We start from the raw sequence: 25,281 nt of genomic DNA, 5'->3' as shown, positions 1-25,281 counted from the left end.
AGATATGGCAGAGAAGTCACTCGCCGCAAAGAACTGTGAGTCTCGCCAGCATTTTCAACCCTGTCGCAATCCGTCATCCCAGATTCCACCTTGAGGACTGAGAACTTCATTATCCCAACTGCCAGGAATGCTGCTGGCTTCTATCTCTCAGCTGAAGCCTGTCCAGGAGTTGGCAAAAGCAAAGAAGAATCAACTGCCTTAAGATCATGCTCCCTTTCTAAGTACACCTCATCCATTGACTGGTCAAGGTTAGAGTGGAGAATCTGGTCCCCCTATCTCAAAGTCAATAGCAACTCTGAAGGGCCATCCCAGCTTCAGAGCTCCCTGGGATATCAGCTGACACCTTTGCTCTGTCTGTAGCACCATTCACCTCCACCAGGCCCTGCTCCTTTCACTTCCCCAGGTGTTGATCCTAAGAATGATCCTGAAGACACTTTCTATACACTAAGTTCTGGCTCAGGGTCTACTTTCTGGGCATAGGGATTCTGATCTCAAACAACCCCTTATAAAATGTAAAAGATATTCGAAGTTTGGCAAACAGAAAGGCCATGAGTGCAAATAGCTAAAATATGAATGCAGCAGAAAGTATCTTCCTTGGAATATTGTTTTAAGCGTGGAAAAGTGAAAGGGGCGCCTGGGTGGCTCGGTCGGTTAAGTGTCCGACTTCGGCTCAGATCATGATCTCATGGTCCGTGAGTTCGAGACCCGCGTCGGGCTCTGTGCTGACAGCTGGGAGCCTGGAGCCTACCTTGGATTCTGTGTCTCCCTCTCTCTCTGCCCCTCCCCCGCTCATGCTCTGTCTCTCTCTGTCTCAAAAATAAACATTAAAAAAAATTGTAAAAAAAAAAAAAAGAGTGGTAAAGTGAGGAACTTTAAAGAGGTCGATAGGAAACTGAAAATTTTTTTTTTAAGTTTACTTATTCATTTTTGAGAAAGAGAGAGACAGAGAAAGATAACGGGCAGGGGCAGAGAGAGAGAGGGCGACAGAAAGAATCCCAAGCAGGCTCTGTGCTGCCAGTGCACAGCCCACAGCACAGAGCCCAACTTGGAGCCCGAACTCACAGACCATGAGATCATGACCTGAGCCAAAACCAAGAGTCCAACACTTAACCGACGTAGCCAACCAGGCACCCCAGAAGCTAAATTATTTTTTAAATTGTGGTTTCCAGCGTCCGATTCTTGGTTTCAGCTCAGATCATAATCTCATGGTTCATGGGTTCAAGCTCCACATCAGGCTCCGTGGGGAGCCTGCTTGGGATTCTCTCTCCCTGTCTCTCTCTCTGCCCCTCCCCCATCCACACACGTATCCACAGTCTCTCTCGCTCTCTCTCAAAATACATAAACTAAAAAAAAAAAAAATAAATGAAAGTAAAAAAATTTTTAAAAGGAATAAAAAATGATTTAGGTTCAACTTAGTTTTAGTTATAGGGATGTTTCAACATGGGGTTATTTTAGAACTATATTCCCAGGCAAACGTGCTGAGTTTTCATTTGTGGTAGGTTTTTCATGGCTAGACCAAGGATTGATATTTTTAATGTCTAAGAAGCTCATATACATCAATAAATAAAAGCATGGATACTTCAAAAGATATAAATGTTTCATAGCATGAGTAGATAACTCAAAAGAAAGTATTAAGAACAAACCATGGGGTGCCTGGGTGGCTCAGTCAGTTGAGCATCTGACTTCTGCTCAGGTCCTGATCTCACAGTTCATGGGTTTGAGCCCTGTGTCGGGCTCTGTGCTGACAGCTCAGAGCCTAGAGCCTGCTTCAGATTCTGTGTCTCCCTCGCTCTCTGCCCCTCCCTCACTCATACTCTATCTCTCTCAAAAATAAAACATTAAAATTTTAAAAGAACAAATCATCTCTAGTTATATAAAATGCAATTAAAACAATGTTTTCTCTATTAAATTAGCATACATTAAAAAATTATAAAATGCCTAACGTTGGTGAGGTTTTGATGAAACACATTCTTACCACTGGCATGGTGCAAATTGGGACAGCCTTTGCCAGAAGGGCGGGGGGGATACGGTGACATTTGATACTAAAACTAAGACATTAATATTCTGTATGTTAAGGTAATTCTGTTTCTTGGAATCTCTCTTAAAGAAACAATTCCAAATACTGGAAAAGCTTTGGTCTACGCATTTTTTCATTACAGCATAACTCGAGTGGCAAGAAAACAAATGTCAAACATGTAAAGTAAGTCAATGTATGCATTTGATGGGCTGTTACGTAATCGCAAAGTGATTACAAAGAATTCATAAAATATGAAAAATGCTCCTCTAAGAAGAAAGATGAACACATCCTGTATTTCTGCTGTTGAGTAGAAAAGTTTTCTTCCACCTAATATTACTTTTTTTTTTAATTTTATTTATTTTGAGACAAAGAGAGAGAGGGAGAAAGAGCCCACACACATGAGCTAGCAGGGAAGGGGCAGAGAAAGAGGGAGAGAGAATCCCAAACAGGTTCTATGCCCAGTGCAAAGCTAGACGCAGGGCTCAACTCGGGGCTCAATCCCATGACCTCGAGATCATGACCCGAGCCAAAACCAAGAGTCAGATGCTTAACCGACTGAGCCACCCGGTGACCCCTAATATCACTTTTAAACAATTATATCCTGCATTTAAAATATTTTTTTCTCACAATTTAAGATACCAAAAAGACTTTGTCTGTATCAGTTTTTGTAGTATTTTTTTAATTTCGAGATACTCCGTATCACGTTGGACAGGATTCATTCACATCACTGGTTCTCTAGGAACTGGACAGAAGAGTTCGTTGAAATGGGTTGGAACGTGGGACAGTAGCAGGCTAAGACACTGTCCCACTGTGGAATGTCTTCCAAGACTTTTAGAGCTTTTAAACAGTCCAAAGCCCGGGATCATTGCCCTCACTCTATTTGCTCTAGCAAGTGCAGTAAAAAGACTTTATTTACTGATCTACCAAAGGGATTTTGCCTCAAGGTTACTCGACCCAGAAAGCCATCAGCAGTAAAGCCCCAGGACCCAAGGACACCTGGAAGGGAAAGTGCTGTTAGCTACATTTCATCCTTAACCAGTTAGACCCCGTGTTACTTGAGCAGATGTGTATTATCAGATGTGAAGGTGCCAGCTTTATGTTTTGCACAAATGTTCCAAAGTGAAACTCACAGTGAGGTACTAGAGACACAGAAATGTGTCTACTGTATTGCTCTGCATTTCCTTGAGGGAAGAAATGCTCATGAAATAGCCTGGTCTGTGAGTTACTACTTTAGCCTCACTGCCCTAGATGAGTTTGACAAATAGAAAAGTCTGTTCCTTTACTGCAGCAGTACTTGGAAAATCACTTGTATATCACCAAGAAATGTGTCCATCAAACACTCTGAATGTTTATTTTTACATTTCAAATCCAAAAAAATGTGGTGATAAATTTATCATCTGTCCTCTTGTCATACAAGTTTGCAATAATTATTCCTAACATGTGTTAACATACCTTAGCTATTTAAATATGAAGTCAGTGGTTTCATTTTCCTTTTTTTTTTTTTTAAAGTAATCTCCACCCCCAACATGGGTCTCAAACCCACGACCTCAAGATCAAGAGTATGTTCTACTGACTGAGCCAGCCAGGTGCCCTGATGGTTTTATTTTCCATACTAGAATTTTATTGTCTTATTTCTTTTCAGTGGGATAGAATTTTCCTTTTTTTTTTTTTTATTTATTTTTCTTAAGTAAACTCCACGCCCAACGTGGGGCTCAAACTCAACACCCCAAGATCAAGAGTCACATGCTTTACCAAATGAGCCAGCCAGGCACCCCTGGATATGATTTTCAAAGAGAGGGTAATGGGAATTTGGATTTTAAGAACATGAAACGTTGGGCACCTAGGTGGCTCAGTTGGTTGGGCCTCTGACTCTTGATTTCAGCTCAGGTCATGATCCCAGGGTACTAGGATCAAACCCTGCATCTGGCTCCTCGCTGAGCATGGAGCCTGCTTAAGATTTCTTCTCTCTCTCCCTAAAAAAAAAAAAAAAAAAATAGAGAACAGAATAGTAACACTTGTTAGAACAATATTATTACTTCTCTCCAACATACATGTAAATGGACTCCTATACAAAATAAAAGCTTTCTCTTTATTATGCCAATTATACCAAATCCATTTTGCCAAGGTGACACTCTTAATATTCAACAGGGTACACCAAAAATATGGAGGTACGGGAACCCTTGTACATTGCTCGTAGGGATATAAAATAGCATAACCATTTGGGAAACAGTTTGGCAGTTTCTTTAAGAGTGAAACATAGAACAACTGTATCATCCACGCATTCCACCTGCAGGCATTATCCGAGAGAAATAAAAGCCCAAATCCATACAAAGACCTGCATGCGAATGTTCATAGCAGCTCTATTTGTAATAAACAAAACCGGAATCAACCCAATGTTCGAGAGGTGAATATAAACAAATCGTAGTAGATCTACAATTCCCCAATATCCATGAATACCCAACATGAGCAATAAAAGAGAATGAGCTGTGATACAGACCACAACATGCGTGAATTTCAAAATAATATGTTGAGTGAAAGAAGCGAGATTAAAACAAAGAACATATCCTATTTCAATCAGCGTATGCAACATACTGGAAAATGCAAACTAATCTAGAGTGACACAGAGCAGATCAGTGGCTGCCTGGGAATTAGGTATGGGGGGGATGATGAAGCTGCTCAAGGAAATGTTTGGGGCTGATGGAAATGTTCATTTTCTTAACCATGGTGATGGTTTCAGTGTGCATACAGATGCTAAAACACATCAAACTGTACTTTTAGATATGTGCAGTTTGTTGTAGTTCAATTACACCTCAATAAAGCCCTTAAAAGTCAATGAGGGGCCCCTGGGTGGCTCAGCTGGTTTAGTGTCCAACCTCAACTCAGGTCATGATCTCACAGTTCATGGATTCAAGTCCCATGTCAGGCTCTGTACTGACAGCTCGGAGCCTGGAGACTGCTTTAGATTCTGTCTCCCTCTGTTTCTCTGCTCGTTCCCTGCTTGCACTCTCTCTCTCAAAAATAAATGAACAAACATTTTTAAAAACTTAATAAATAAAAAATAAGATAGATGGAATAATATTCAATAGAAGAGGGTTATAAAAAAAAAATAATAGGTTGGGACTCCTGGCTGGCTCACTCGGTAGAGGCATGCGACTCTTGATCTCGGGGCTGTAAATTTAAGCCCCACATTGGGTACAGAGATTATTTGAAAGTAAAATCTTAGGGGCTCCTGGGTGGCTCAGTCAGTTAGGCATCCGACTCTTGGTTTTGGTTCAGGTCATGATCCTGTGGTTCATGGGTTGGAGCCCCGCATGGGGCTCTGCGCTGAAGGTGTGGAACCTGCTTGGGGTTCTCTCTCTCTCTTCCTCTCTCTGCCCCACACCCACTCACACAAGCTCTCCCTCTCTCAAAATAAATAAATAAAACTTAAAAAAAAAGAGCTGGGTGGGTGTGTGGGTTAAATAAGTGATGAGGATTGGGGCGCCTGGGTGGCTCAGTCGGTTGGGCATCCAACTTCAGCTCAGGTCATTATCTCACGGCTTGTGGGTTCGAGCCCCGAGTCAGGATCTGTGCTGACAGCTGGGAGCCTGGAGCCTGCTTCAGATTCTGTGTCTCCCTCTCTCTCTGCCCCTCCCCCGCACATGCTCTGTCTCTCTCTGTCTCTCAAAAATAAATAAACATTAAAAAAAATTTTAAATAAGTGATAAGGATTGAAGAGTGCACCTGTGATGAGCACCAGGTGATGTATGGAAGTGTTGAATCACTATATTGTACACCTGAAACTAACAAAACACTGTATGCTAACTAACTAGAATGTAAATAAAAACTGAAGAAAAAATAAGATGTCACGACTGAGTTTCTTATAAGGGGGATATAGAAAGGGATTCACACATCCTGATTTTTCAAGAACTGCACAAGAAGCTACATAAGGAACTAGCAGTAGAACTGGAAGAATCCCGTGGAAGGAACAGTCACTAAGCGACTTTCTGTTCACTAGGTCATCAGCTATGTAAGACCCCTGCAAGAGAGAGAGCAATTCTTACTGAAATTTCAACAACGCAAGAATCAAAGATCTGGGGAAAGCCAAGGGGAATACTGAGCAAATATAATCCTGGTTCAAATATAATCTCAAGTTCATCCATCCAAGAGACAGGGATAAAAAAATTAAAAGGCTCCTAGAATACACAGCGGGCAGTCACCTGACAAATTTCAGCCTACTACCTAGGCAAATAAAGGTGACTAGGGAGTACACGTGAGGACCCATAACATCCTGCGGAATCTCTTTTATAAAACTGTGCACACCGACAATTTCCCCATGCATCCATGAGTGTATTTTTTCTTATTTATTTATTTATTGTAAGAGAGACAGAAAGCACCAGCAGGGGAGGGGCACACAGAGAGGTGGGGGGAGAGAGAGAATGCCAAGCGGGCCTTGCACTGTCAGCGCAGAGCCCAATGCGGGGCTGGAACCCATGAACCATGACTTGAGCAGAAACCGAGTCTGGCACTTAAGGGACTCAGCCACCCAGGCCCTCTGCCTCCATTAGTGTTTAAAACTTAAACCCAATTGAAAGATTTTACGTTTCACTTTGGTATAAGCCAAGGGGAGAGGGAGAAAAAGAAGGAAAGAGAGGAAGCCAAAGAGAGATAGCAAAGAAATGCCAGAGGCCTGGGGTCTGCTGTCCCTGATTGAATGTGCCAGCCACAGAAGCAATATCTTTTTTTTTTTAATTTTTTTTTTTCAACTTTTTTTTTTTTTTTTTTTTTTTTTAATTTATTTTTGGGACAGAGAGAGACAGAGCATGAACGGGGGAGGGGCAGAGAGAGAGGGAGACACAGAATCGGAAATAGGGTCCAGGCTCCGAGCCATCAGCCCAGAGCCTGACGCGGGGCTCGAACTCACGGACCGCGAGATCGTGACCTGGCTGAAGTCGGACGCTTAACCGACTGCGCCACCCAGGCGCCCCAACAGAAGCAATATCTTAAGCTAGTTAGGAACACATCTGCCTCCCTCCTCAACGTGAAGGATTAATCTTCCTCAATATATCTTCCCTCTGAGGCGTCTCTGGAACTGCTGTGTCACTCTTCTGTTCTGTGGATCCTCTTGGCAAATGGCTTTGAGAGGACATGATGAAAATGCGCTTTGGGTCTTGTTTGAAATGACCTTCACATAGGGCACCGGGGTGGTTCCTTCTGGTCAAGCTTTTCACTCATGATTTCAGCTCAGGTCATGACACCTCACGGTTTGTGGGTCGAGCCCCGAGTCAGGCTCTGGGCTGACAGTTTGGAGCCTGTTTGGGATTCTCTCTCTCCCTCTCTCTCTCTCTCTCTCTCTCTGTGCCCCTTCCCCATTTGGTCTGTCTCTAGATCTCTCTCTCAAAATAAATTAAAAAACATTAAAAAATTAATAAAAAAACACATAAGTGACCTTCACATAAACAGAAAGAATAGGCTCCCATCTAAAAGTTCTGACATGAGGGGTGCCTGGGTGGCTCAGTCAGTTAAGCGTCTGACTTTGCCTCAAGTCATGATCTCATGGTTCAAGGGGTTCAAGCCCCGCATAGGGCTCGGCACTGACAGCTCGGAGCCTGAAGCCTACTTAAGATTTTCTTCTCCCTCTCTCTCTCTGCCCTTCCCTTGCTCTCGCTCTCTCTCTCTCTCTCTCTCTCTCTCAAAAATAGACACTTAAAAAAATTTTAATAAAAAATAATTTTTTTTAAATTGCAAATGCATACACCTGGGAGAACTCAATGACAAGCAACTCAAAGAAGCTGTTAGAACTTGGGCTTATACAGCATCTTAACAAAAGAGCAACGCATTTGTAGAGACGTGAAAGGATGAAAGAAAAGGGTTTTAGGCTTCCAGGCACAGTAAACTTGGGGGAAATGAATAGATGGTGAAAATTAATAAAACATAAGGCTATTCGTGCAGGTTCATTGTAACAATGAACCTGATGTAACAATGCCCGCCTGCATTTCTTACTAGTGACAAAGTCACAAGGTACTGCTAATACTACTGTGGTTTGTTATCTACATGCAAATGGAAAGAAATGTTAATCCTAGCTAGAGGTTAGTAAAAAATGCAAATGTAAGGGGTTTTTTTTCCCCCCTTTTCAAGATCACAGATCCTCCTGAGTTCTAGGAGTTGACCTCAAGTGAAGAACCCCTAGTCTAGGCGGACCTGGGTGGCTCGATAAGTTGAGTTTCCAACTTCGGCTCAGGTCCTGATCTCAGGGTTCATGGTTCGAGCCCCGCGTCAGGCTCTGTGCTGCCAGCACGGAGCCTGGAGCCTGCTTCGGATTCTGTGTCTCCCTCTCTCTCTCTGCCCCTCCTCCACTAACGCTGTATCTCTCTCTCTAAAAAATAAGTATTCAAAAATTTTCAAAATAAATGAACCCTTAGCCTAAAAATGTGAGGTCTTATTGTACAATCCCCCCCCCCCACACACACACACACCAGACATACACACATTGGTCCCCATTATATACCAAACTCCATGCTCAGAGACAATAGCCAGTCTTTCCAGACCCTTCCCTTCCTCAAATCGTGGAGAAGCCTCAAGAGACAGATACAATGCCTGACACCTCACCTCTGCTACTTGTGGTACCTCTTCATGTCTTTTTTATCTGTAACTCTCTCTGCAGGCCTTGTAACCGATGCCCCCAGGTCAGTTTCATCTTTTACAAAAAAAATGTTATTTCAGGGACACCTCCTTGGCTTAGTTGGCAAACTCTTTTTTCCTTCTTTCAAGTAATCTCTGATCCTGCTCGGAGCTCGAACTCACGACAGGGAGATCAAGAATTGGAGACTGAGCCAGCCAGATCTCCGGAGTATGGGACTCCTGAGCTCGGCATCATGAGTTCAATCCCCACGTTGGGCATAAAACTTACTTAAAGAAAAAAATTTTTTGGCAATAATCATGATTTCAGGTTTTAATTCCCTCCAGGGAAAACTTTAATCTTAAGATATCATAGGTATAAACTGGAAGGATTTTCACAAACACAGGTATTCTGCACTTACAGCAATAGCTGTGAACTCCAAATTTTTTATCCGGAACGTGAAGTAATTGAAAATAACGAGGCTGACTCATGCTCACACCTCCCAATCCAAACTGTTCTGAAGAACCTTCACCCCCATGCAAAAGATCATTGTGACTGATAACAGAGGTCGGGTCACCTCTTTTCAAACATTCTTTTCCAGTGCAGCAGATTTAGAATGGTATATTTACCGTGCATACACACTGTGATTCCCACCTCGTTTTCACAATACTTTTAAGGGACTCGCTTAAAAATAGAACATACAGGGGTCATGGCTGGCTCAGTTCATACAGCATGAGACTTTTGATCTCGCAGTTAAGTTTGGGCCCCCACGTTGGGTGTACAGATTACTGAAAAATAAAATCTTAAAAAAAGTAAGAATAAAAACTAAAAATAAAAGTCACCATTGCTCCAAAGTCTTTCTTATCAGTAGGTCTTTTGGATGCAGTTGGCCATTAATCAGCGTCCTGATAAGAGACGCATGACAAACTCAGTCGGGATTTTTGAACAGGCTTTTTAAGAAGGGAGTATTTACAGGGATGCCTGGGTGTCTTCGGTCACGGCCTCGAGGTTCGTGAGTTCGAGCCCCATATTGGGGTATTCTCTCTACCCCCCCCCCCACCACTCCCCCACTTGCGCTGGCTCTCTCTCTCAAAATAAGTACATAAACTTAAAAAAACAAAAAAGGAGTTTTTACAAAGGTATGGGCTGGGTTAAGTACGGGAAGCAACAAGAGATGCCGAAGCACCCAGGGGACTGGCAGGGTGGGAGGCCATAGCTTGACCTGACAGAGCTTGGGGAGGGATCCCAGCTGAGAGCTGGAGCTGTGGGAAAATGGCAGGACAGAGGGAGGGAGGTAACCATGGCCGGGACCTCATCTAAGTGGGGGACAAGGAGAGATCCTGATGATGATGCAATAAGCACTCTGACCTTTCTCTCCTGCCCTTCAGTCTCTAGCTAACCTCCATCCCCATGGCCCAACCCAACCAGAAGCTAAAAGGCAGGGGTGTTCAGGCCCTGCCTTCCATAGGGGGGGTCAGAGCAGGGCAAAGAAAAGTGGAAAAAGCAGTGTGGAGGAGGGAAAAGTGGAGAATAGACAGCACTTGCCCTAGGGCCTTTTCAAGTGTTTATACAAAAACAATTTGAGGAAATTGAAGGCAGTTATCTGGTTCATAATTCAAGTCCCTCTTAAGATGATGCTTTTAAGGAAGGTCTTGTTGGCCTGGCTTCCCAGTTCCATATTGATCAAATTGTGTAGATAATTGTTTGTTTACCTTACCGTTTTACTTCACCCTTCCTGGTCCCAGTCAGTGGGAAGGCCTGGAGGGGCATTTCTTAAATGAGGCAGATTTGGGCTTAATTGTTAATTCACTCAAAAGAGAGTACCTCTAGGGAGTTGTTGGGGGTTTTCTTGTTGTTGTTGTTGTTTGGGGGGGGGGGTTGTTTTGTTTTGTTTTGTAATCATTCCTGTTCAAATTCTGTCTTGAAATATTGAAAGTTACAAGGATGATTTAAAGAACAACCTGGACTTAGGCGAAAGAAAGAATAAACACATTTATAAATGTCAGACGTGGCCCCTGTAGGGGCTATTGATGCAGACAGCCAGAGCCAGCATTAAAAAAATTATCCAAAGGGCTTCTTGATTCAATATCATTGCTGACCAGAAGTCTGGCAAAGAACTGATGCTGATGTGCTTGGAAAGCCTTAGCTTTCCCTGGTCCCCTGTCACTGCACATAAGAACCTTTAAAGCAGCCAGGGGCTCTCAAGGTCTGAGTACAGAAACTTCCGTTTCAACCACTAAGCAGCCGGGATGATGTAGCTCCCCCCACACCGGCCAACCATCCAGTGCTTCCCTCTGAACTTAAGTCACCTGTCACGTATTATTTTTTTTTTAATGTTTTTTTATTTATTTTTGAGACAGAGAGAGACAGGGCATGAGCAAGGGAGGGGCAGAGAGAGAGAGGGAGACACAGAATCTGAAGCAGGCTCCAAGCTGTCAGCACAGAGCCCGACGCGGGGCTCGAACCCACAGACTGTGAGATCATGACCTGAGCTCAAGTCAGACGCTCAACCGACTGAGCCACCCAGGCACCCCACCTGTCACGTATTAAGAAGCCCATCCACATACCTTTATATTTCTTCTTGTATCTGGGAGACTCCTCTGAGACTTTAATTCAGTCCAACACATCACACCTCAGTGATAACCATCCCTGTGGTATCCCCACGATCGGTGTGGCTCCTTCCCACAATGCGGCTATATCTCAAAGTATTACTCTGGTTGTACCCTGGGGTTTTTTTTTCCTGCCCCCCTCTTTACACCCCCTGGTGCACGGAGGACCAATTCCGTTGTTCCAGTCTACATGGCAGGTGAAGTTAAGGTACATAAAAAACATTCAAAGAAACTTCTAACTTATGTGTCAAAGATTCTTGGAAATGTGTACGCCAGCTTTTCCTCTCTCAGAGATTAGATGAGACAGAGCCTAGGCAAAGTGGGAAAAGATGCACGGTATAATCTGAAATGGAAGAGGAAAGACAGAAGAGTGGGAGGAATGGATTTTCTGTCACAATAACCAGAGCGCAGGGGAAAAACGGATCCCCTTTCCCCTATCCCTATCAACTCATAATTGGTGGACAACTGAGCTTTCAACAATACTGGATATCTGGTGGGTCCCCTTTTCCATTCCACCCTTGACCAAAAGGTGGAGATGGGAGGCATGAAAGGAAAACCTCAGCCCCTGGGCTAAGGTAGAACATAACAGAAACAAGGTTATCTTCCTTCAGCAGGGCAACAGGAGACACATATTTTCTGTTCCACGTTCACTTCAAGAACTATGTCAGAAGGATGAAGGTTAGCTGCTTATGACCGAAAACCCCAAATAATAATGATTTAAACAAAAATAAGTATACCACTCATGTAGAAGAGGTTTTAGAAATGCGTATATACTTTTCCCTCTTATTACTCAGCTGGCCTCCTTCTAGGTCATGGTCCCAGAAGGTAACGTGATTTCTAGCCTTCATGTCTACATTCCAGGTAGCAGGAAGGAAGAAAAAGAGGGAACAATCCCTCCCTTTAAGCAAACTTCCTGGGAGTTTCACATGACATTTCCAATTACATCTACGTAACAGAACTTAGTCACACATAGCTGCAACAAAGGCTTCGAAATTATAGTCTTTATTCTGAGCAGCAAAAACTATGGGTTCTATTTCTCTCTTTTTTTTTTTTCCATGCTTAGTTACGGGTTCTATTTCAAAGGGAAAACAGATATGGGGAGAAGGGTAACTGTCTCTTCCACATAGATAATCAGAATGATCTTCTTTCATTTTGTTAAAACAAGACCATGGACCCAAGATGGAGTGACTTATGCCAAGCCCCCCATCACCAAACTTAAATGCCATTTTCAGCTCTCCCAGAAATGGAAACTTTAGTCAGTCAGGAACTACCTGATGAACACTAGTGAAGGAATCTGCCGGACAGATCCCTGCCATATCCCCAAAGGAAAGTAACCTTGCAACAGACCAATCAGCTTTTCTGCCTAGTGCAACTTCCTTGTTCCTGCTCCCTTCTGCCTATAAAAGTCTTTCATGTTGTAAAGCACCTCAGACCTCCTCTCCACTTTTTTTTTTAAATATAATTTATGGTCAAGTTAGTTAACATACAGTGCACACTGTGTGCTTTTGGCTTCAGGAGTAGATTCCCATGATTCTTCGCTTATATACAATACCCAGTGCTCATCCCAACAAGTGCCTTCCTCAATGCCCATCACCCATTTCCCCGCCCCACCTCCCCCATCCCTGACTTTGTTCTCCGTATTTGTCTCTTATGGTTTGCCTCCCTCTCTATTTGAAACTATTTTTTCCCCTTCCTTCCCCCATGGTCTTCCGTTAAGTTTCTCAAATTCCACATAGGAGTGAAAACATAGGATACCTGTCTTTCTCTGACTAACTTATTCACTTAACATAGTAGTCTCCAGTTCCATGCACGTTGTTGCAAATGGCAAGATTTCTCATTCTTTCTCATTGCCAAGTAGTATTCCATTGTGTATATAAACCACAATTTCTTTATCCATTCATCAGTTGATGGACATTTGGGCTCTTTCCATAATTTGGCTATTGTTGACAGCACTGCCATAAACATTTGGGGTACATTCTTCTCAGAGCTAGAACAAACAATCCTAAAATTTGTATGGAACCATACAAATACATCACAATCCCGGACCTTAGCCTGTACTACAAAACCGTAATCATCAAGACAGTATGGTACTGGCACAAAAACAGACACGAAGACCAAAGAAATAGAATAGAGAACCCAGAACTGGACCCACAAATGTATGGCCAACTCATCTTTGAGAAAGCAGGAAAGAGTATCCAATGGAAAAAAGACAGTCTCTTGAGCAAATGGTGCTGGGAGAACTGGACAGCGACATGCAGAAAAACGAAATTGGACCACTTTCTTACACCATATACAAAAATAAATTCAAAAAGGATGAAAGGCCTAAATGTGAGAAAAGAAACCATCAAAACCCTAGAGGAGAAAACAGCAACAACCATTTTGGCCTCAGCCACAGCAACTCCTTACTCGTCACATCTCTGAAGGCAAGAGAAATAAAAGCAAAAATGAACTATTGGGACCTCATCAAGATAAAAACCTTCTGCACAGCAAAGGAAACAATCAACAGAATTAAAAGGCAACTGATGGGATGGAAGAAGATATTTGCAAATGACATATCGGATAAAGGACTAGTATCCAAAATCTATAAAGAACTTAATGAATCTATAAAGAACACACACCTGAAAAACAAATAATCCCATGAAGAAATGGACAGAAGACATGAATAGACACTTTTCCAAAGACAGCCAGGTAGCCAACAGGCCCATGAAAAGGTGCTCAATGTCACTCATCATCAGGAAAGTACAAATCAGAAGCACAATAAGATACCACCTCACACTGATCAGAGTGGCTAAAATTAACAACTAAGGAAACAACAGATGTTGGCAAGGACGAGGAGAAATGGGAACCCTCTTGTTCTGTTGGTGGGAATGCCAACTGGTGCAGCCGCTCTGGAAAACAGTGTGGAGGTCCTTCAAAAAAATTAAAAATAACCCAGCAATAGCGCTCCTCTCCACTTTCTAGATGGGTTTAGTCCTTTCAGTGTGAGCCTCAGTTTTGAGGACAGCAACTTCAGAAGATAAGAGAATAGTAGTAAGATTATTTACGTGTTGCCCATTTGTGATAGGGATCCCAGAGGCCATACAACATTTTAGGATAATACCCCGAATTACAGTGATGACATTCCACCAGGACATATCAAATTGCTAAGAATTTCATACAATTTCTAGAACACTTATACATCTATACAAATACAGCACAAGGCTTAGTTACTAATTCTATTTTGACAACGCTTCCGGTGTAATTTAACATACCAAATAAGCCTAATTAACAAATCCATTGAAATGTTGCTGGAACCACCTGGAAAAATGCCACAGTTTCTTTCAGGTCAAAAAGACTTTATTTAGAATTGGCCTCAGGAAGAGGCACCTGGCTGGCTCAGTTGGTAGAGCATGTGAATCTGGGTTGCCAGGTCAGGAGCACAAGACCCAACTTGGACATAGAGCATACTTAAAAAAAAAAAAAAAACGGGCGCCTGGGTGGCTCAGTCGGTTGAGCGTCCGACTTCGGCTCAGGTCACGATCTCGCGGTTCGTGAGTTCGAGCCCCGCGTCGGGCTCTGGGCTGATGGCTCAGAGCCTGGAGCCTGCTTCCGATTCTGTGTCTCCCTCTCTCTCTGCCCCTCCCCCATTCATGCTCTGTCTCTCTGTCTCAAAAATAAATAAACATTAAAAAAAAAATTTTTTTAAATAAAATAAAATAAAAAAAAGGAAAGGAATTTGCCTTAGGAACACATATCAAGAAAGGTTTTAAAGCAGTTGTCTAAATAGGATCACACATTATTATAAAACTTAATATTTATATATTAACAAAACTTCCCTGTCTTAATATTAAGACTCGGTTTCCTAAGTATTCAAAGACCTGATAAGGAGAGCAAATACAGGAAATTTTTTTTAATGTTTTATTTATTTTTGAGAGAGAGAGAGAGAGAGAGAGAGAGACAAAGCGCAAGTGGGGAAGGGAAGGGGCAAAGAGAGAAGGAGACAGAATCGGAAGCAGGCTCCAGGCTCTAAGCTGTCAGCACAGAGCCCGACACAGGGCTCAAACCCACGAGCCGCCATGAGCTGTCAGCGCAGAGCCTGACAAGGGGCTTGAACCCATGAGCCGCCATATCATGACCTGAGCTGAAGTCGGATGCTTAACCAACTGGGCCACCCAGGCGCCCCGGAAGATAAAATGGGGACTCTTTTGATTTCTGGGTAGATTACTTTAAAAGTAAAGGAACTTTCACCATCGGTTATCAAAAGTAGACCAACGGTCAAAAAAATGATCCTCTAAACAGAGAAGACCAAGTTCTAATTTTGCGCCAGCTTACTTTCGCAGCCAGGGCAGAGTGGTGCAAGAGGACTGGCTCCGGGGGTCCCAAACAGATCAGGTTCAGCCTCTCGCTGCTGACAAAACCCAAAGGCAGAGAAACCGAGTGGAGGTGAAACAAGACAGGAATTTATTTCAGTGGGACCAACGCCGGGCAGACAGCGGACTAGTGTCTCAAATACTGTCTCCAAAGTGCTGAAACTTCTCAGTTTATAGAAGGAAAAAGTAGGACAAAGGTCGGGGTTACAGGCAGGTGGGCAGCAAAGGTCAGATCAACACGGTCAAGAGCTGGCTCTTGATGGCTCAGGGCAGTCCGCATTGCTTAAGGGGTAGTTTCGGTTCCCAGCAGGGGGTACTTTGCCCAAAGAGTCTTTTGCCTGAATTAAGTGATAAGGGGAAAGAACTTAACAAAAAAGCTTGAGGTCCAAATGCAGGTAGTTGAAGTTCTCTTTCACTTTTGATATTAAAATATATTCATTTCAGGGTGTCTGGGTAGCTCAGTCGGTTGAGTGTCTGACTTTGGCTCAGGTCATGATCTCACAGTTTCTGAGAGACAGAGCATGAGCAGGGGAGGGGCAGAGAGGGAGGGAGACACAGAATCCAAAGCAGGCTCCAGGCTCTGAGCTGTCAGCACAGAGCCCAGTGCGGAGCTTGAACTCAGGAACTGTGAGATCATGACCTGAGCTGAAGTCGGATGCTAAACGGACTGAGCCATCCAGGCGCCCCTCAACAATAAATAAATGTTAAAAAATTTTTAAACAAATAAACATTAAAATATATGTATACACACACACACACACACACACACACACACACACACACACACATATATTCATTTCAACCTTAGTCCTGAACACATAAAATTCCTTTCCAAAGATTACTTTTTCACACACTTTCTTCCTCAAAAAATTGTATCTCCATTCCTTATACTTCTTTTACGGAAAATACATGTTACTTCCTTTGCATATGAAGATTTTTCCCTTATTTCTAGTAGCTTTAATTACATGTATTAATTAGAACTCTAACCCCTTAGAAACCTTAATTTCTAGTGAAAACTAAGAAGTAAACAATTAGGAATGGTATTAGCATTCGGTGGCTTGACAGACTTATAAATACTTTTTATAATTTCTAGAAGCATATGCTTTCTCATGGTAAATGCCATAGCACGGCACAAACCATGTTTGCTAAGAGATACAAAAATCTTTAGCTTCCCTGTAATAAACTAAAAGTGGATGAACTTATGTTCAGTAATTAAATTTTCAGTATTTAATATCTTGTTTGGAAATGATCTAAATATTCAATAAATTTCCATCATTTAATTTAACTTAGCAAACCTCTTCAATTTCAAGATACCAAAAAGATTTAGGAAGTTCTTTTTAAGTACACATCCCATAAAATATAATTATCCCTAAAAATTGTATCTGTAAGCCCTTATTCCACTTACATCTAAATCATTTGCTTCCGATAATTATGTTTATATTACCCACGAAACATCATGAGACACCAGACAAAACAGTCATCATTCTAAGTTCTTTTTGCTGACAAATTTTCTGACAGAGACAACATGAATTTGACTAGTAAAAAGACGTGCCTACTTTAATTAAATCTACAAACTTAAACTAGCTTTTATTTATCAAAGATCATCCCCAGATCATGTGAACTTGACAAACATTCAGGTTAATTTCTTTTTTTTTTCAAGTTTACTTACTTATTTTAATTTTGTTAATGTTTATTTATCTTTTGACAGAGAGAGAGAAACAGAGCGTGAGCGGGGCAGGGACAGAGAGGGAGACACAATCTGAAGCAGGCTCCAGGTTCTGAGCTGTCAGCACAAGCCTGACAAAGAGCTCGAACTCACAAACCGTGGGATCATGACCTGAGTCAAAGTCAGACGTTTAACCAACTGAGCCACCCAGGTGCCCCAGTTGGTTTATTTCTGAGAGAGAGGTGGGGAGGGTGGGGGGCGCTGAGAGAAGAGAGAGAGAATCCCAAGCAGGATCCACGCTGTCCGCGCAGAGCCCCACGCAGGGCTCGATCCCAAGAAGTGTGAGATCATGACCTGAGCCAAAATCAAGAGTCGGATGGGTTAGTTTCTTCATGAAAGTTTTAGAATGTCCAAGACTTACAAATGCTGGCTTTTCAAACCAACTGAGTAGGGCTCTTTAACAAATTATATTTAGCTATACCATCCAGAGATAGAGAAATACATCATATTAAAACATGTATGTGGTAAACACACACACACACACACACACACACATACACAAATGCAAAGATCTAATAGCTCTTGTTTTTACCAGTATTTGTGGAGAGGACACTATAGGCCTAATTTCCAAATACCTGCCTCTTTTTTTTTTTTTTCCTTCTAAGAAACTTCTCCCTAAAGCTTACATTTCAAAGAATGGCTCCTGCTCCTTGAGAAGATGAGGATAGACAGTTTGTATCACAAAGACACAGATTAAGTAAGTGCGGGTCAATTCTGTTTCCAAAGTCCTGCCTTTTTCAAGCATTTTCAGAATAGGGAGGTTTGGGGAAACTGGCAAAAGGGTAAGTGAAGTTCTGAACTTCTGGAGCCACACCGTTGGCCTTACAGAGAGTCACTGGCAGGACAGGATAGTTGTGTCCATTTCCCTAAAGAATTGGCTCATAACTTTTGCTTTGGGTACCTTTTATCTCTTTAATTAGCCTTTTGCAATGAATCACTCAATGAAGCTATTTTGGAATTTCAAAACCTGTTGTAGGCTTCTGCATACTAGTTAAAATAGGTTTAAAAAATATTATCCTGTTTGTTTCATTTGGGAGCCCGTGTTTTTAAGTGCACTTTTTATTTTAAAATTTTTTTTTTTCAACGTTTTTTTATTTATTTTTGGGACAGAGAGAGACAGAGCATGAACCGGGGAGGGGCAGAGAGAGAGGGAGACACAGAATCGGAAACAGGCTCCAGGCTCCGAGCCATCAGCCCAGAGCCTGACGCGGGGCTCGAACTCACGGACCGCGAGATCGTGACCTGGCTGAAGTCGGACGCTTAACCGACTGCGCCACCCAGGCGCCCCAGTGCACTTTTTATTTTATTTTTTCATGCTTATTTATTTATTTTTGAGAGATAGAGAGACAGAGCATGAGTGGGGAAGGGACAGAGAGAGAGAGATCCAGAACTTGAAGCCGGTTCCAGGCTCCACGCTGTCAGCCCAGCGCTTGAAGCTGGACTAGAACTCAGGAAACGCGAGATCCTGACCTGAGTCTAAATCAGATGCTCAACTGACTGAGCCACCTAGGTGCCCCTTAAGTGCACTTTTTAAATGATTTTATCTATTTGGAACATTCCTCATAATGACCCTTGTAATTTCCAGCCGTTTTTAGTAAAATTTTGCCAGCTTGGTAAATCTCCGCACCTTCCAGGACTATAGTTCTTATGTATAAAATAAGCAAGTAAAAAATTAAAAATTACAAAGTAAAATAAAATAAGCAGGTATGCTGGAAGGTCGCATGCTCACCTCTCTGGATATAAAGGATTCATTTCCTTTGGCTAGGCCTCTGGTTTCCTAAAGCCACAGAAATAATCTGGGGTGGGGGGTGCGGGAAGGGCTGAAAGAATGAGGTTGCAAAGAATGAGGGTTGCAGCTGCCCCCACAGTTCCCAGGGGCAATCTGGGGACTGTAGAGAGAAAACTAGTCTTTACCGGCCTGAGCTAGAAGGAAAGCCATCTTAGGTTTCCTTCTAGGTAAGCCATCTTAGGTTTCCTTCTAGGTCGGCATGATTGTATGTAAACTTGGTTTAAACCAGAGCCTGATGCGCACCTGCTTTGTGAATGCGTTGCCCAAAGGGAAACCACCTTGTCCTTGAGACACCGATCAGTGCTCCTACCCCCTGCATTCCTTGATGTGAAACTCCGTGATTCCTGTCTGTACGCTAATCTATAATCTTCTGGCTTTTTTACAAAATGTGAAAAAGCATATAAGCTCGTAAAAACGGTTCATTCTCCAGAGTACCTTCTTCCCGGGCAGCTGGACTCGAATAACACTCAAACACAACTCCCTTACATGTAACGATTCTAAAAGCTTTGTTCATACTGTGTCCACGGGACAAACCAAAGGGCTGGGGTTTCTTTCTGGCTCCCGAGATACCCACTTAGCAATAACCTTTATCTACACAAAGCAAGACAGACAAACACGTACACCTCCATGTATCAGCAGTTAACTAAGAGGTGTTACAGCCTCCCGGCCACAAGAAGGCCCTCTATGCACCACCACCAATCCCGAGGAATCTTGGATTGGGGAAAAGGGCTTGGACCCGCAAACCCCGAGGAACCGGGACTGCAGGCCAATTCCAAACAAATGGAGAACCGCAGACTAAACTGTCAGCAGTTCCCAACGTGGAATCCAGAGACGGGGCTAGGGCATGGAGTTTCCCACCCGGGGAATTGCAGTCTGAAAAGCCAGAGGCATGGCTCCACGCAGACCCACCCGTCTGCCAGCCAGGTTGGGCGCGGGGGCATTACTGCCGGCTCAGCTCGGCTCCTGGGCAGGACCATCTGCCAGGTCAAGCTGACCTGCCCTTTTAAGGAAAGCCAATTAAATCGGGAGCTTGAACGCAATACAAGACCTAAGCTCAACCGAGAGGAACTTACCAGAGCCCTTGAAACGGCCAGAAAGACAGTGAACTCAAGAGTTTTCGGGGGCACCTCGCCCGTTTCTTGTTGTTCCCGAATGCCAGTGGAGGTTAGCTTCTAATTGCCGTTGCTGACCCCAAATTCACTGGAAAACAAAATTCAACCAAGTAAACTTGGAACATTTCCTTGGCTTTCTTAAGTGTTTCGTGAATCTGGCAGCAGTCCACCTAGCAAGTGGAGGAATTATACAAAATGGAAGCCTCTTAGGGGAAGAAGGGTCGGGCAAAAAAGTTATTAACAAAAGAGAAGAAAGGGTTATTTCAGGCCAGGACCTCTTTTGCCGGGGGGGAAGGGACCAGCAGGGTTTTTACCATGCAGATTACCTTCCTAGTGCCAATCAGAGAATTTCAGATCGATTGTTACAAGGTCGCATTCCTGAGAGAGTTGAAGCTGTAATTAAGTCTTGGTATGCCGTCGTTGGGGGCAAATGGCTCCATTTTGAGCTTGTTGTTGCTGTTTTAACAAATGAACAGAGAACATACCAGCAAAAATTCATGTAGAGAGAGAATTCAGGCCAAAAAGCAGCATAGTAAAAAAATTATGAAACATTGGGTCTCTCTTGCTGATGCATACAATGTGTGTGTGTTGGGAGAGCTGGGGAGGTGGAGAGCCAAACCAGGAAATTGATAACGGCAATGCAATTAACTAGATTCCAGCTCTTACTTGCATTTTACCAAATAACAATATTTTATAAGTTGAAGTGTCGGCATTTCAACAGTGATATGTATATAAATGAAGTATAATCGCTAGTGGCTTATATGGACTATTATTCAGAGATAACTTTGGTGATGCTGGTGAGCATGGTAAGTACATTTCCTGGTTTTGATAATGTATTGTGGTTTTGTAAGATGTTACTGTTGGGAGAAGCTATGTGAACGGTCACATAGGACCTTTCTCTACTGTTCTTGCAACTGTCTGTGAGTCTGTAATTATTTCAAAATAAAACCTTAAAATTTTTTGATTGTTTCAGTGATGATCCTATATATTTTGTCTTACACAATTGAGACCACTTGCCACTGAAATTTTTATCATGCTTTTTTCCTTCCATCTTGTATCGTAATAATTTTCTCATGCCATGAAAAAATCCCTTGCAAACATAATTTTTGAAGGCTGCATGATGTCCAATGGCATATTTGTAACATATTCCTATCCATTGCCTTATTATTGCCCTGTTCAGTTGTTCTGAGCTGTAGGGATTCATTTTTGCAAGGGGTTATTATAAAAATGATTGAACTACAGACTTTATACAGAAATCTTTCGTCTGGGTTTATATTTTTATGAACGAGTCTCAGAAATAGAACACTTCCATGAGTAGGAGTGAATATTATGAAGGCTTCTGATACGCATCACCAAATTGTTTTTTTACTACGTTTGTACCAATCCACTTTCCCAAGAGTTCGGTGTGAGAGAACCTTTTGTCACCAGCTAGGTCCCAAGACCTGACCTCTACTGCTCAGCTGCTTGTACCCACAGAACTTTGTCCCCCATTTTTCCTTTAAGCCCTTCTTTCCAGCTTCTCTCTTAACTCAGGCGAATCGTGGGCACATAGCATCCCATGATGGACAATGATACTACCCCTCAAGTGATAATGCCTGCCTGTAGGACAAGCTCTGCTGGCCCAAAGCACCCTGACTAGTTTGAGCTAAACCCACGCAATGACTGACAGTTACCTTTAACCCATTATAATACTAAATCTCCCCCAAGAAGGCGCACAAGCCTCATTTACATTGTATACAATATATGGGTAGGCATGTTTCCTTAAGGCACATGCACAACCTTATGCCCTCCTCTGCTAAAGATGACAAAGCTCCCCTTTCTAACCTTAACCCTAAATAAAAGGAACCCATTCACCCTTGCTCAGAGAGGCAAGGCTTTGGAAGTTATTCCCCACGATGCAAATAAAGTTTCTTTTGTGCAACAGCTCCACTGATCTGCAACTCACCAAGGAGCAGACTCCTGTCCCCTTGGTTACCCTTTCTCACATTCAAATTGCCATTTCTGAAAGAACACATCAAGAAACACTTCAGACAGCAGATTCCTGGAGAATTTGCTAACCTTCAATTCTAGAAGACACCACTCGGTCACATCTCAAAATGTTGGTTTTGGCAGCTAAGACCGTTTATAGTGGATGAGTGGCAAACAATCAGATACTGAGGTTGTTAGCAAGTTAAAATATATTTATTAAAAGAGCTATAAAGGGCGCCTGGCTGGCTCAGTCGGTAGAGCATGTGACTCTTGATCTTGGGGTTGTAAATTTGAGGACCACATCAGGTGTAGGGATTACTTAAGAATAAAATATTTTTAAAAAGTCATTTGATCCTTATCATGACTTTATTAAAAAATAATTTAAAAATAAAAGGGCCATAAATTTTGTACACCTCAAACTAAGGTGACATTGTGTGTTAACTGTACTTTGAGGGAAAAAAAAAAAAAAAAGAGCCAGGAGCACCTGGGTGGCTCAGTCTGTTAAGCATTCGACTCTGGGTTTCAGCTCAGGTCATGGTCTCACAGTTCATGAGTGTGAGCCCTGCATCAGGTTCCCCACTGAGCCTGCTTGGGATTCTCTCCTTCTGTCTCTGTCCCTCCCCTGCTTGCTCTCTCTGTGTCTCAAAATAAATATATACACTTAAAAAAAGTTTTTATTAAAAAAAGCACCCTGAATTCTGATTACTAGGCCTGAAAATGACAAGGCTGATGTTTTGTTGTGAAAAACAAGGTATCTGATTCATAGTATTGCTTTCATTAAAAGGCTACCAGTGCTGAATACTTTCCAGTTACCCCTCTAGATCTACTTACCTCTCTTGCACACAGCTTTCTGCCATGAAAGGCTGTCTTCTATGGGCGGTAACGGACTCCCATGTGCTCTGGCTTCTTGTTGAGTTCATCCAATGGGGAGATAACAGGGAAAAGGGAAAGTTTGGGGTACTTAACCCATTGTTTCTTCCCTGTAAGCTCTTCAGGGATTATTTGTGTCTCTCACTGCTCCTTTTGAGGTAGTCCTTTACATATGGCTTTATCTTTCCAGACTCCAAGTCTTTCTGGCCCTTCCCAGTTCAGCATATATTCTGGTTACTAACCTTTCTTCAAATTATCCTAATTTGGGTGCCTCCTCTTTCCGGCTGGGGCCCTCCTTGAAAGAGTTGGCTAGCTCTGGTGTTTTGAGGGAGTGGGGGCACCCTCTTACCTTCGAACAGGTCAGCTACTTTTATCCTTCTAGACTGAAAGATCATTTTACTCCCTTCCTCAAAACTTTGAATGGTTTCCCACCACTCAGAAAAAATTAATCCAAAATCCTTAGCCTAGGGGCACCTGAGTGGCTCAGTCAGTTAAGCATCCAACTTCAGCTCAGGTCACGATCTCAGTTTGTGAATTTGAGCCCCACCCCGTCGGGTTTCAGCACAGATCCTCTGTCCCTCTCTTTCTCTGCCCCCTCCCCCACTCATGCTCTTGCTCTCTTTCAAAAATAAATAGGAGCGCCTGGGTGGCTCAGTTGGTTAAGCGCCCAACTTCAGCTCAGATCATGATCTAGCAGTTCGTGGGTTTAAGCCCCATATAGGGCTGTCCCCTGTCAGCATGGAGTCCGCTTCGGATCCTCTGTGTCCTTCTCTCTGCCCCCTCCCCAGCTTACGTGCAGGCTCTCTCTATATATATCAAAAATAAAATAAAATAAAATAAAATAAAATAAAATAAAATAAAATAAAATAAAATAAAATAAAAAACAAACGTAAATAAAATAAAATAAAATAAAATAAAATAAAATAAAATATAAGTCTTTTTAAAAAGTTCCTAACATAGTCTACAAGGGCCTATAACATCCTGAACCGCACTCGTCTCCCACTGTTCCCTGCATCACTCACTCCACGCCACCATTGCCCGTCTCCTCGCTGTTCCTCAAACAAATGAAGCATATTTCTAGATTGAGGTGTTTGTACTAGCTGTTCTTTTGCCTGGCGTGCTCTTCCCCAGATATCTTCTTGGCTCTGCCCCTCAATGTGTTGACATGGATATACCAATGTCACCAGACTGAAGAAGCCTTCCCTGCTCACCTTATACAAAATGTTAATCCCTACCCTATGGTTCTTCCCCTTGCTCTGCTTGATTTTTCTTCAAAGCACTTTTACCACCTGACATGCTATATAGTTATTTATTTATTTATTTATTTATTTATTTATTTATTGTTTCCTCGTCTTTACCTGTCTTCTCCAACCCCATTAGAATCTAAGCCCTATGAGGGTAGGGACGCCTGGGTGGCCCAGTCGGTTAAGCCTCTGACTTCAGTTCAGGTCACGATCTCGAGAGGTCTGTGAGTTGAAGCCCTGCACTGGGCTCCGTGCTGACATCTTTTCGCCCCGGGCCCGCTTCAGATTCTGTGTCTCCCTCTCTGTCTGCCCATCCGCCGCCCCCCCCCCCCCCCCCCGCCAAATAAATAAACAGTAAAAAAATAAAAATGAGCTCTACGAGGGCAGAGACATTATTGGTTCTGCCCCCTGATATATCCATAACATCAAGAACAGTGCCTAACACATAATGAGTGCTTGATAATTATTTCTTAAATGACTCAATGAAAAAAAAAATAGCTGTGATTACCCCCTGAATGAAATATACATCATTATTTTTAATGGTTATAATCATACATTTTATGGGTAAGCCAAAATGTATGTAACAAATCTCCTTTATTTGTTCCTCTCAATGTAGCACTTGTATTAACAATGAACATGCTTATAGGTAAATCTCTTATAATTATTTCCTCAGGATAATTCGCTCAAGTAGAATTACTAAGTGAAAGACTATCCGTATTTTTAAGGTTTTTAATACGTATTGCCTTCAAATAGACTACTGAGATTCCTACTTCTATCAACGATATGGGGACGCTTTTTTCCCCATAATCCCAGCTCACGGCACTATTTCTTCCTTTGTCCACTTTATTGGTTTTAAGATTTTTATTACGTTTTTAAAAAGTGATCTCCCCAACAAACATGGGGCTCAAGCTCACAATCCTGAGATCAAGAATCTCATGCTCTCCCGACTGAGCCAGCCAGGCACCCTCATTTGTCTACTTTAGACACTGTCTATTGACT

At 42.6% G+C, this 25,281-nt stretch overlaps 1 long non-coding RNA gene and 1 other non-coding gene across 2 annotated transcripts in view; both read right to left on the bottom strand.

Moving 5' to 3' along the window:
- The window catches only part of LOC128773837 (uncharacterized), a 142,537-nt gene extending 122,178 nt beyond the window's left edge, over positions 1-20,359 (bottom strand). The window contains exon 1 of the long non-coding RNA XR_008418294.1: positions 20,162-20,359. This is a non-coding gene — a long non-coding RNA (uncharacterized LOC128773837). The remainder of the gene's footprint in view (positions 1-20,161) is intronic.
- Positions 11,060-11,144, bottom strand: TRNAS-UGA (transfer RNA serine (anticodon UGA)). The gene has a single exon. It is a non-coding gene; the product is annotated as a tRNA-Ser (tRNA).
- Positions 20,360-25,281: the final 4,922 nt, after the last annotated feature.

The sequence above is a fragment of the Panthera pardus genome, unplaced genomic scaffold, assembly GCF_024362965.1.
Source record: "Panthera pardus isolate Hobbes unplaced genomic scaffold, ASM2436296v1 HiC_scaffold_27, whole genome shotgun sequence".
Taxonomy (NCBI): Eukaryota; Metazoa; Chordata; class Mammalia; order Carnivora; family Felidae; genus Panthera; species Panthera pardus.
The sequence above is the reverse complement of the archived record's forward strand: the minus strand, read 5'-3'. Positions and strand labels throughout refer to the sequence as shown.